The sequence below is a fragment of the Schistocerca serialis genome, chromosome 7, assembly GCF_023864345.2.
Source record: "Schistocerca serialis cubense isolate TAMUIC-IGC-003099 chromosome 7, iqSchSeri2.2, whole genome shotgun sequence".
Classification (NCBI taxonomy): Eukaryota; Metazoa; Arthropoda; class Insecta; order Orthoptera; family Acrididae; genus Schistocerca; species Schistocerca serialis.
Window position 1 is genome coordinate 335,338,881 of NC_064644.1, and position 13,237 is coordinate 335,352,117.

General features: G+C 42.5%; 1 protein-coding gene across 2 annotated transcripts in view; it reads left to right on the forward strand.

Moving 5' to 3' along the window:
* The first annotated feature begins 433 nt into the window (after positions 1-433).
* LOC126412576 (uncharacterized) overlaps positions 434-13,237 on the forward strand; it is a 208,840-nt gene continuing 196,036 nt past the window's right edge. For both annotated transcript variants that reach the window (XM_050082226.1, XM_050082223.1), the window contains exon 1: positions 434-585. The gene's annotated coding sequence lies outside the window, so the exon portion shown is untranslated. The remainder of the gene's footprint in view (positions 586-13,237) is intronic.

Genomic DNA, 13,237 nt, shown 5'->3' on the forward strand with positions numbered 1-13,237 from the left:
GTTAGCATTTCAAATCCGCACAAGTAAAAATTAGGAAATTACCAGTATCATTGAACACCATGACCTATGACATAAGCAAGAAAATAGTTGATGTTTAAGATTCTTCGTAGATATTAAAACATTAGTATACCAAAAATATCACTATTTTAAGACATCAAAAAATAATGTTGACGAAACAGCTTGATTTCAGACTTCAGTATTTCCGATTGCTAGATTGTAATTGCACAACACATTACTAGCTGCATTTATACCTCCTTTATAAGCTCTGAAAAAATACCGTATAACTTCCCACAGTTTGAGCACTTCACAGTTGAATGGGCTCGTCAAATATTACCGGCGTATTAATTACACTCCCGTCCGCTTGGGAGCGCGGCGCGCGCCTCACCGTTGCCAACCCACCCGCCTGCGCGCTCCAGTAGCCGCTTCCCTCTCAGTCAGGAAAGCGCAGCCCGTCCGAAGGGAAGTGTCAGCCCACTGTGCTTCTCATCGGGCCGCCGCTGCAGCTGCGCGTAGCGTACACCGCAATTGCTTTGTCGCTTGGGGGAAGACAAATCTCGAGGAACGCACTATCATCGAATACTGCAGGTAAGAAGCGCCGGTCGCTGGGCTCACCTGTTGTCATTGATGCAGTATACCGTGCCGGCGTTTTGTAATACATATCCGTCTGTCATTCAGTAAGAGATCCTGCAGGGGACTGGCGGCGCTACAGGTGTAGCGGATATGGTTGGTAACAACGGTGCGGTGGGTGGCGTGATTCCGCGCAAGTTAGCGTTGAACTGTAAATATCACGGAAGACAGTACAAGCCGGTATGAAGAAGTACACGGTGATAACACGTTAGAAAACCGCAATTATGCGGAGCAGTCAGCTGAAAATATAGGCGCAACCACTACCGCTTACTGAACAATTTTGCAAAGAATTATTCATTGCAAAGATACTTCTAACTGTCGCTTTCTTCGTTTCCCGCCGTTCCTTAGTTGCTTAAAAATTCATGGAGCTATGTTCCGTTTTTGTAACTAATTGAAAAGCAGTTTGTTTTTTACGATAGCCGTTTCGCTTCTTTCATTTATGAAGCATCTTCAGTGGCCTGTAATACATGTTTTTATACATGTAATAAATACATTTTGTAGTAGTTACAAGTATATTAATATGTTACCTTTTCTCATGTCACTCTTGTTTGCCAAGTTAGAAACAACTTTCGCAGCACTAATTTCGTAACTTTAAATTTTTGGTGTTTCTTAGGATTCCCAGTGTTGTTGTTCATATGTATCATCATATGTGTTATGGGGACAGAGCAAACACATCTCCAAGATGACTCACATTAACTAACGACAATGGAAATGGTAAGTAACACTAAAAGGACAATTTAACCTCTCGAATCTTGTCATGTAAAACTTGTGTCTAACCGGAAAAACAAGAGTGACATGAGAATACTTTGAGAAGTAGCGGCTCCGGTCTGACTCGATGTAGTTCCATTTTCAAATTACAAAATTGGAATTGTTACTTTTAATTCATTTCACAGCTGTAAAATTGTTTTCAATGAAATCTGAAACCAATTAGGTAGCCTTAACAAGAGATATTGTATTGTATTCTTGCTGTGGGTTGACAAATTTGGCAGCAACTCGTATACGTTACGTGCACCTACTACCATACTCGAAACGAAAGTAAAAAACGTAACGGAAATTGATCAGCTAGACACCAAATGATAATGGCATTTTTCTCTCTGGAATTGGATGCTTAGAATCATTACGCAAGAGATTCAGCCGACGGAAAGTCACAACAAACTACTACTTGGCACTCCGAGCTATTCCGCTAATAACTGAGCCTCAGCCGACGCCAAGGTAAGTATGCCGATTGATGATGTATCATTTTATGGAAAGCAAAATAGGCCAAATCCGCTTGATTTTTTTTTCTTTTCATTGCTGGTTGTCGACAATTGCTGTTCAGTGATTCTGAAAACATTTCTAATAAGTAATCACTTTCCCTTATACAGGGAGTGAGTGATGGAGACGCTAATAACAGTTTGTTAGTGCTATTTTCACGCCAACGATTGCCAGAGGAGCCATTGAGTTTGTGAAAAGTCTTCCTACCATAAGTATGTACTATAAGTCATATCCTATACTGTTCTTTAACTCTATGTGTTCATTGTGGAGTGGAAATGGTCGTCAAGTACAGAACTTAGAATGAAAGTTGTTTCTTAGAAATCAGCTTTTCGAAGTGCGAGCGACGTCATGTTGTCTGCTAATGTACCGGTAGCCGTTTTTTTAGAAATCAAAATTAAAAATGAAGTGAACTGACAAGGCAGCCAGTCCACAGTGACGGGTAGCCGATAGAAAGGCACGCGTACACACTCACGCCGACGGGCGTCAATTCTGGAACAGGATAACTATTGAATGGTAGCAAGAAAAGTACGTAGCTGCTTTATACTTAACTTTATTATTTGATGACTACAGCATTCTTCTTGAGACATTTATACTATAACTCTCAAAGTAGGTAAGGCTAATGGCGCCTTGCTAGGTCGTAGCCATGGACTTAGCAGAAGGCTATTCTAACTGGCTCTCGGCAAATGAGAGGAAGGCTTCGTCCGTATGGTCGCTAGCAATCTCCTCGCACAACTGGGGCGAGTGCTATATCGTCTCTCGAGACCTGCATTGTGGTGGCGCTAGGTCTGCGATCACACAGTGGCGACACGCGGGTCCGACATGTACTAAATGGACCGCGGCCGATTTAAGCTACCACCTAGCAAGTGTGGTGTCTGGCGGTGACACCACAAAAAAAAAATAGAATATGTCTGCATTAACATACGCAGTAGAGCTTTGATTACCTGAAAAAAATGCCCAAAATTTTTTTCAGAGCTGAGACTCGTTTTACTCTCTCGCTCTCGCATTCGGGAGGACCCGCCCGGTCATTCAGATTTAGGATTTCCGTAATTTCCCCAAATCGCTTCAGGCAAATTGTTCCTTTGACGATGCACGACAGATTTCTTTCCACATCCTTAAAAAGTTACGAGCTTGTGCGCTGTTTGTAATGACTTCGAACTCGACAAGATGTTAAATCCTACCCTTCATTCTTCTCTCTCTCTCTCTTCGTTACTGAATCGTTTTAAAGACAGAAGTAATACAGGATCACATTCTTGTTAGTTATTCTAACCACTTAGCAGCTGTCTCAAGGTTATGGTAAACTTCCTCACTGGGTGGTTCTTTTTCATCACTGTCGTCACGACGTTCTTCCTGGTCGACGCAAGAGTCTTGGTCGTCGATAACACTAAGTTGTTATATCGCCTGTCGATTCTTGATAGCCACTGGGCGCGCGAATTTGAATTAACCGGCTGGAAGGCTTTTGATTAACCGATGTTTCGTCTGGTCGGTTTTCAGATAACTGATGTTCTGTAGGATTGGAAAAAAATCCATCCTGTCTCAATAGCGACAAGAATAGGTGAAACCCCATCGCGCTAAACGCACCTAAATAGGCTTAGGCATGGCTCGAAAGATCAATCTTTATTAGATGTTTAGGAGCACACTGCAAGGACAAACAATCGAAGAGTAGACAAGATGAGCAACAATATCGCGTTTCGGAAGCTGAAGTTCATCTTTAATTAGCTACCTACTGACATTAGTTTACTGTTGTTTATTCTTTTTCTTACCTGTTCGCAAAACTCTGCTTACTTTGGGAAGAGTTTCAAACGACAATTTTTCCGCGAATAATCGGATTGTTTAGTGGTAACGCCAAGGAACTGGACCAGACTGCTATGGGTTTATGATTCGTTCGATTATGTAAAACCAAAAGTCAGGGGTCGATTCTTATTCTCTTCTTCAATCACTGTTTTCTAGCGCGTAATTGGTCTTGCGGTAGCGTTCTTGCTTCTCGCGCACGGGGTCCCGGGTTCGATTCCCGGCGGGGTCAGGGATTTTCCCTCCCTCGAGATGACTGGGTGTTGTTGTGTCGCCTTCATCATCGTCTTCATTCATCCGCATTATGTTCGGAGGAAGGCAATCGCAAACCACCGCCGCTAGGACCTTGCCTAGTACGACGCAGCGGGTTTCCCGCATCGTCCCCTACGCTGTTCGGAGTATGGAACCTCATCATCATCAATACACTCTATGTTCAAAAATATCCGGACGCCCGTATGTAATGCGGAATTGAAAACTATATTTCGCAAGAGGCAGACCCACCATAATCAAAGTAGGCACCAATTATTGTGTTATCAGTAGAGAAGCAGTACCGTAGAATCGGTCTGTCACGAGGTCACAGTGACTTGGAACGTGGGCTAGTTATTGGATGTGACCGGAGTAAGAAAATCAGGGACATTTCAACCCTTCTAAAGCTACCCAAATCAACTTTTGACGTTGCGATTGTGAAGTCAAATGTAAAGGAACAACCACAACTAAACCAAGACCAGGCAGGACTCATGTAATGACGGACGGATCATCGAGCATTGCATAGGGTGATTTCAAAAAATCCCATGAAATCAGCGGAAGGAATCACTCTTGAGTTCCAGTTGCTACCAGCATTCCGTCTATCACATCGACTGCGAGAACGGAGTTGAAAACAATGGGGCGCAATGGCCGAGTCGCTCCTCATAAGCCACACATTTCAGTGGTCAAAGCTACGCGACGCTGGAGGTGGAGCAAAGAACGACACCACTAGACAGCGGATGCCTGTAAACGAGTGATTTGGACTGATGAATCACACTATACCTTGTGATATACCCCGTGCCTACCATCATGTGTTGCACCAACAATGAAGTACGGAGGGTGTGGTGTTACGGTACGGGGGTGTTTTTTTGTCTGTCGTGTGCAGTTTCCTTATTGTGCTTAAGAAGCCGAAGGATCTGAACACATTTTCCAGCACTGTATCCTGCATACAGTGGAGAAATATTTCTTATGCGATTATTGTTTGCATCAGCATGACAATGGAACCTGTTATTAAGAAGCATTTTTGAGGCAATGGATTGTGGACAATAACATTCCTGAAATGGACTGGCCTGCCTAGACCTGATCTGACCCAATGGAACACTTTTGGGATGAATTAGAATATGGAATTAGCTCCAGATCTCAGCGTCCAATCATTACCTTCACCGGTTTCGCCTCTGGAGGAAGACTGGACTGCTATTCCTCCAAAGGTATTCAGGCACCTCATTGAAAGTGTCCCCAGCAGGGTTCAGTCTGTCATAAAGGCTAAGGCCGGACACACCCCTTATAAATGTCCACTGAGAGATGTCCGGATACTTTTGATAGCACCACCTCTAACAGTGCTACACGTAAGTAAAAACTGGTAATTTGCACTAGCGGTATGGCGTACTCTACATCTACATGGATACTCTGCAAATCACATTTAAGTGCCTGGCAGAGGGTTCATTGAACCACCTTCACAATTCTCTATTATTCCAATCTCGTATAGCGCGTGGAAAGAATGAACACGTATGTCTTTCCGTACGAGCCCTGATTTCCTTTTTTTATCGTGGTGCTCGTTCCGCCATATGTAGGTCGGTGCCAACAAAATATTTTCGCATTCGGAGGAGAAGGTTGGTGATTGGAATTTCGTGAGAAGATTCCGTCGCAACGAAAAACGTCTTTCTTTTAATGATTTCCAGCCCAAATCCTGTATCATTTCTGTGACACTCTCCCCCATATTTCGCGATAATACAAAACGTGCTGCCTTTCTTTGAACTTTTTCGATGTACTCCGTCAGTCCTATCTGGTAAGGATCCCACACGGCGCAGCAGTGTTCTAAAAGAGGACGGACAAGCCCAGTGTAGGCAGTCTCCTTAGTAGGTCTGTTACATTTTCTAAGTGTCCTGCCAATAAAACGCAACCTTTGGTTAGCCTTCCCCACAACATTTTCTATGTGTTCTTTCGAATTTAAGTTATTCGTAATTGTAAAACCTTGGTATTTAGTTGAATTTACGGCTTTCAGATTAGAATGATTTATCGTGTAACCGAAGTTTAACGAGTCCGTCAATTACTACGAACTGTGACCCCTCTGACAGGAAACCGCAAATCCAGTCACAAAACTGAGACGATATTCCATAAGCACGCAATTTCACTACGAGCTGTTTGTGTGGCACAGTGTCAAAAGCCTTCCGGAAATCCAAGAATACGGAATCGATCTGAAATCCCTTGTCAATAGCACTCAGCACTTCATGTGAATAAAGAGCTAGTTGTGATTCACAGGAACGATGTTTTCTAAAGCCATGTTGACTGTGTGTCAATAGACCATTTCCTTCGAGGTAATTCATAACGTTCGATCACAATATATGTTCTAAAATCCTGGTGCATATCGACGTTAACGATATAGGCCTGTAATTTAGTGGATTACTCCTACTACCTTTCTTGAATATTGGTGTGACCTGTGCTACTTTCTAGTCTTTGGGTACGGACCTTTCATGGAGCGAACGGTTGTATATGATTGTTACGTATGGAGCTAATGCATCAGCATACTACGAATTAACAGTAATTGGCTGCGTGAGCTAGTTCTCACATCGCAGGACGAAGAGGTTCGTGACTATCAGAGATTAAGTGCTAGGGTGTGTAAACAAACCTTGGGAATAACGACAGCTTTCCTTAATTTAGGAATATCTACCTCGCTGTTACCATACACCTGATTTTTAGAGATATACAATAATGAAAATAGGATTAATAATAGTTCTCTCGATTAAATTGAACTTAATGATTTATTTGATTATGTCAACACACGGGTAGTCGTTATACTTTGACGAAACACAATGTACGAAGTTCTACACTTCTCAGAAAACGATAGTCTCCGTAACTGCAGTCCATTCAAAGTAGCAGTACTGCTCAGGTTTTGGAACCACAGACTGATCACTGAAAGCCAACATACTGTACTTAATGGAGCACCTATGTCTGTTACATTTTCAGATCACGCTACCACATTTGTATGTATATTAAGAAAGAAGAAATTCCACAGCGTGCTGAAAAAGTAATGACTACGAATTTTTCTATGTGACAATTTCTAAATCATTTTAAGTAAAACATTCATTATTAACATTGCAAATCTTTATTTTGATGTCTACGTAGTTGCAGCCCTCTGCCACTAGTGAGCTCCGAACTGTAGCGTGTAACATGCGGTGTGTAACGTAACTATGTTAGTGCGTGAGAATCAGCTTCTGTAATAGTTTCGAATTCGAAGAGTTCGGTCACGCGTGGAGCGCCCTCTCCTTCAGCATCACAATGTCACATCAGCGAAGCGACATGGGCACATTCCGATGCCTTGCTTTCACTGTCATCAACCATCCTCCACACAGTTCCGACTTCGCCTACTCCCATATCCGTCTGTTTGCAAAACTTGAAGGTCATCTTTGAGGGCTCTACTTTGATAGTGATGCAGTGCAAGCAACAAAGACAATCTACAGAGACAGTATCAACAAACCGGTCGTCCGGAACCGCGCTACTGCTACGGTCGCAGGTTCGAATCCTGCCTCGGGCATGGGTGTGTGTGATGTCCTTAGGTTAGTTAGGTTTAAGTAGTTCTAAGTCTAGGGGACTGATGACCTCAGATGTTAAGTCCCATAGTGCTGAGAACCATTTTTGAACAAACCGATCTCTCGTTGGGAGATACGTGTTCATCGACAGGGTGATGCTGTTGAAGATGTGGGATGCTAGTAACGTTTGTTTAAGCCCGCCCGGTTGGCCGCGCGGTCAAATGCACGGCTTTCCGGACGGGAAGGAACGCCTGGTCCCCGGCACGAATACGCCCGGTGGATTTGCGTCGAGGTCCGGTGAACCGGCCAGTCTGTGGTTGCTTTTTAGGCGGTTTTCTATCTGCCTCGGCGAATGCTGGTTCCCCTTATTCCGCCTCAGCAACACTATGTCGGCGATTGCTGCGCAAACAAGTTCTCCACATACGTGTACACCACCATTACTCTACCACGCAAACATAGGGGTTACACTCGTCTGGTGTGAGACGTTCCTTGGGGGGTGGGGGGGGTTCGGCGGAGGGGTGAAGTGGACTGCCGTAGTTGTGGACCACTGCGGCTGCGGCGGGGACGGAGCCTCTCCGTCGTTTGTAGGTCCCCGGTTATCATACAACACATACAATACAATACAACGTTTGGTTTTTTTAAAACGTTTTACGAGGTTTCTCAAAAATATTCTGAGACATCACTTTTCAGTAAGCCTTCGAAGTTTATTCTCTAAATTTCCCTGCACCAATGAACTGTGACGTGTTTTAGGGATACGAAAGAGTGTTACAAGACTTATGGCTTATGTTAATTCTAGAACATCCTACAATGGTGGTGTTATAAAGCTTGAAATTTTGACAAATGATACATCCATTCTTGACTTTTGTCGTTAACTTTTTTCTTTTCTCAAAAAATTGCATGCAGCATGGTTATAATAGACTAACAATTATTCCTATAAAAACGTAAAGTATTTAACATTTATATAGAAAGAAGTCAAATATTTCGGTGCACGTGTATTCAATAAAACAGAAAAAGGATTGGCATTTAACGTCTCGTCGACGACGATGTCATTAGGGACGGAGCCGAAGGTTGTTTGAGAAGAAGGAAGGGAAAGGAGATCGGGCGGGTGCTTTTCCAAAAAACCACGGAAAACTTAATCAGACTGGGCGTATCGGGAACTGAACCATAGTCAACTCGTATGCGTGTCAAGTGTCTTAACTACTTCTAATGCAAAACTAACTTAGCTACGAGTCCCCCACGGTTCGTTTTCATGCCACACTTTCATTTGACTCTCATACCTTTTACTCCAGCGTCAGTAAACAAATATCAATTTATTTCCACTTAATACACTGTCAAAAGGAACAGGAGAAGAAACATTCAGATGAAAATATAACAAAGAATTGTGTTTAGGCATAAGAAGAATTTAAGGCTGTGACTGTGTCAAATAATGTTATGTAAGACCTTATCAAGGCAGTGGCTTCATACCGGGAAGCAGCTGATGGGGTGACAGGGGAAACTGGGCCAGTCTTCGACGGTTCACATTCATTTTTAAACAGCTGTCAGCCGACGTATCGATTTCTTCACTGTCTCTTCCCGTTATACCAGAGCTAAGAAACTATACTGAGAGTATTAGTTTTGCTGATAACTTTTCATTGTTTAAAGAAAAGAGGTACGATTCCCGTTCGTGCTGTTTTTACTGCTTACATATTTAACGTCAGGCGGGTTGGGGGGGGGGGGGGGGACTGTTTTACCACTCACCTTTTATGAAACAATTGCAGCTAAAGAGTGCCCGTAAGCCCACATTCTTTACCTCTGTATGCATTTTAGAGCCGACAGTATGTTCTTAGATTCCACCTTAAATCATTTTCACTAAATGTTACGAAGGGAAGTTAGTGTAACATCCTGTCAACACCAAAATCTTTACAAGCTTTCGTGAAGCTAATGTGTTGTCCTAATTAACTGTTCTCTTATTTTTCAATTAATAATAATAGCATATTTATAATAACAGTGCCTGTTTAAAAATCTTTCTAGTAGGACGACCAATATTGCTATTCCGAAGAATAAGCTGCAGGTCCGTCCTTAGGTGATTACTGCTGGCTATAAAATTCTCTCGCAGCAGCATAGGTCGTCCTTTTTACTGAACACCATAACGAAAATACTATTACAAAATACTTAAACGGAAATTGGATTACTATGATTAGGTTAACACTAAGTTATAAATATGTCACGACCTGTTAATTTATCTTGTTTATTAATAATTATTTATCTTAGTGCAGTGCTTACAAATAACAGGCGCTGAGTTAATAGTCCAACTAATCTATATACTACACAAGCCAAGTCTATGAACTATCTAGGAGTATGCATATGGAGCGATTTGAAGTGGAAAGACCACATGAAATTAATTGCCGGTAAGGCAGGTGCCAGATTAAGATTCATTGGAAGAATTCTCAGGAAATGCAGTCCATCAATAACGGAAGTAGTTTACAAAACAATCGTTCGACCAATGCTTGAATATTGCTCGTCATTATGGCATCCGTACCAGATGAGATTGATAGAGGAAATAGAGAAGATCCAAAGAAGAGCAGTGCGTTTCGTTACAAGTTCATTTAGTAGGCATGAAAGCGCCAAAGAGATGATCAAGTGACTCCAGTGGCAGGTGTGCAAGAGAGGCGTTCTGCATCACGATTTGGTCTACTGTTAAGTTCCGAGAGCGGACGTTCCTAGAAGAGTCAACAAATGTATTGCTTCATCCTAAGGATGTCTCCCGAAACTACCATGAAGATAAAATTAGAGAGATTAGACCACACACGAGTGCTTACCAGCAATCGTTCTTCCCGCGAACTATTTGCGACTGGGACAGGAAAGGAGAAGCGACAGGCGTACACAAAGCACCCTCTGCCACATACTGCTATTTGGCTTGTGGAGTGTAGATGTATATGTATGTCCTTCGGAGAATCAGAGTTCATGCTACCTCTGTAATGGACTTGTGATTCCTTTCTTCTAATGAAGTCGTCGACATGACGTTAAATACTAAGCTCCTTATTGTCTTCCTTCGTTAATAAAAATACGCTACTTCAATCATCCCCATGTTTGCTTTCGTCACGAGATCGGACAAGTTTCGAAATAAGTTCACTAGACAAAATGTTGGCCATTCCCTTACAAGAGCACGCTGTTTGTCTTGGAATGCTGTAAATGGTGAACTGTTAATGCGGGAAACTTGTAAGGTACCATCTGACACGAACTATTGTCGCCATCCTTACAAAAGGCCTCGCAGTTGCTATATATGTATGGCAATTGGATACACGCCCTAATGTCCTTCTCCATCTTCTCTCTGTCCACCTTCCCCTCCATCTTTCATTGCCCATCTCGCCTTCCTCCGCATCTCTTCGTCCATCAGCTTTTCCCCCTCTCTTTGTCCATCGAGGTAAAAAACAAAACGGTACATTTTTACTGCAGACCACAGCACAGCATTTTATAACTCAGTCAGTTTTAATAGAAAACCTGTACACTCTTGCTTAAAAAATTATATAGCCTGTGTCTGTCTGAATGTTTAATAGAGGAGCGGGTAAAAATTTGAAGTAAATTGTCAATAACTTTTAAAGATTTTTGCTAACTTTATTTCCACATTATACAGGGTGTCCCACTCAAACCTCCCTGATTTCAGGGACCCAGGAGAGAAAAACCACACACAGTAGATACGACAATTAATAATGCACCACACTGTAGGGCATCTCAAAGAATTTATATTCCCACGTCAGAAGCCCAAAGTATCGTCGCCAACCGGCCGTTGTGACCGAGCGGTTCTAAGCGCTTCAGTGCGGAACTGCGCTGCTGCTACGGTAGCAGTTTCGAATCCTGCCTCGGACATGGATGTGTGTGATGTCCTTAGGTTAGTTAGGTTTAAGTAGTTAAGTTAAGGGGACTAATGACCTCAGATATGAAGTTCCATAGTGCTTAGAGACATTTGAACCATTTTTTATGGTCGCCAGAGTGCAACAAGGTCACATGAAGTGAAAATGGCGACTCCACAGCAGTGCGCGCAAGCAGTAGTGTGGTTTGCAGAAACAAAATCGCCGACTGCTGTGCAAAGAAATTGTCATGTGTATGAAAGGTGATCCACCTGGTGTGAAAACAATTAAGTAATGGTATAGGAAGTTTCTGGTCACAGTAAGTGTTCTGAAAATTTTGGCGGAGCACGTTACGGAGTTTCAGAGGAGACAGTGGAGGACATCAGACAAACGTTTCTCAGAAGGCCACGTAATAAATTCGTCAAGTATCTAGGCAACCTGATGTACCTCGATCAACATAGTATTGTGTCATTCACCAGCGTCTTCGTATGTGTGCTTACAAAGTGCAAATTCTGCAACATCTGACGCCAAACGACAAACCACGCCAACAACTATTTGCTGCGGATATGCTGCAGCGTATTGGTATGGATGCCACCTTCCTGGAAAGATGTTTATTCTCAAATGAGGCAACCTTTCATCTATCTGAAAGGGTTAATAGGCATAATGTTCGGATTTGGGGTTATCTGTATCGTCACGTTGTCATTGAACATGTTCGTGATAGCCCTGAACTAAACATCGGGTGTAGGCTAATGCATGACAGGATTGTTGGACCATTCTTCTTTGCGGAACAAACAGTGAATGGGTCAGTGTATCTGGACATGTTGGAGCAGTTAGTGTATCCTCAGATACAAGACTTGCAACCCAACATAATTTTTCTACAAGATGGAGCTCTGTCGCATTGGTCAACGGCTGTTTGCAAGTTCCTGGATAGGCAACTTCCCAATCATTGGATCGGTCGCGGAGGACACATTCCCTGACCACCACGTTCACCCGACATTACGCCGCTTGATTTCTTCACGTGGGAGTTCGTGAAGGACCGGGTGTATGCAACCAAAGTGGACGATATTCCTACTTTGCGACATCGTACCACTAATGCGATTGCAATAATAACAGCGGAAATGTTACAAAGAACTTGGCAAGAAATTGAATATAGACTCGATATTCTTCGTACTACAAATGGTTCACATGTAGAGGTGTATTGACGAAAAATGAAAAATTTCTTTGAGATACTGTACAATGTGGTGCACTTTTCATTGTCGTATCTAATGTGTTTTTTTTTCCTGGGTCTTTTAAATCAGGGAGGTTTGAGTGGGACACCCTGTACACAGCGTATAATATATAGCCTTTGTTCATCGAAATGTTTATCAAAGTAACGTGTAAAAATTTAAGTAAGTTGGTCAAGTACTTTTCGATATTTGTGGTAACAACGACCTGTCTATAAGTAATAGTATAGATTTGTTGGACTATTAACCCAGAGCCTGTTAATTGTAAATACTACACGAAGATAAATACGAGTAATTATTAATAAATAAAATAAATTAATAAGTCTTGACTTATTTATAACGTATTATCGTTAACCCATTCATGCTAATTCATTTTCTACGTAAGTATTTTGTAATATATCTTCGTTGCGATGTTCAGTAACACGGACGACCGAAGTCACTGCGACAGAGGAATTTTATATCTGTTCCCGCATACCAGAAGTAATATACGGACGAAATAACACTCGTCTGTTGCACTGATGATTCAGTAGAGAAACGACGCTGTCGCCTTCGGCGATGACTGCTTATGATCTGAGTGGCACTGCGCGCAGACGTTAAGTACGTGTGCTGATGCAGTAGCATATGGAAACTCTTCTGGCCGGATCTACGCCGTCGTTCCTCTTTCGCCGATGCTGCTGGCAGCCACTGCGTTTCCTTGGGGTTCCATTGCAAAGTACCAACTTTGCCTTGGCACCTATCTCTCCGGACT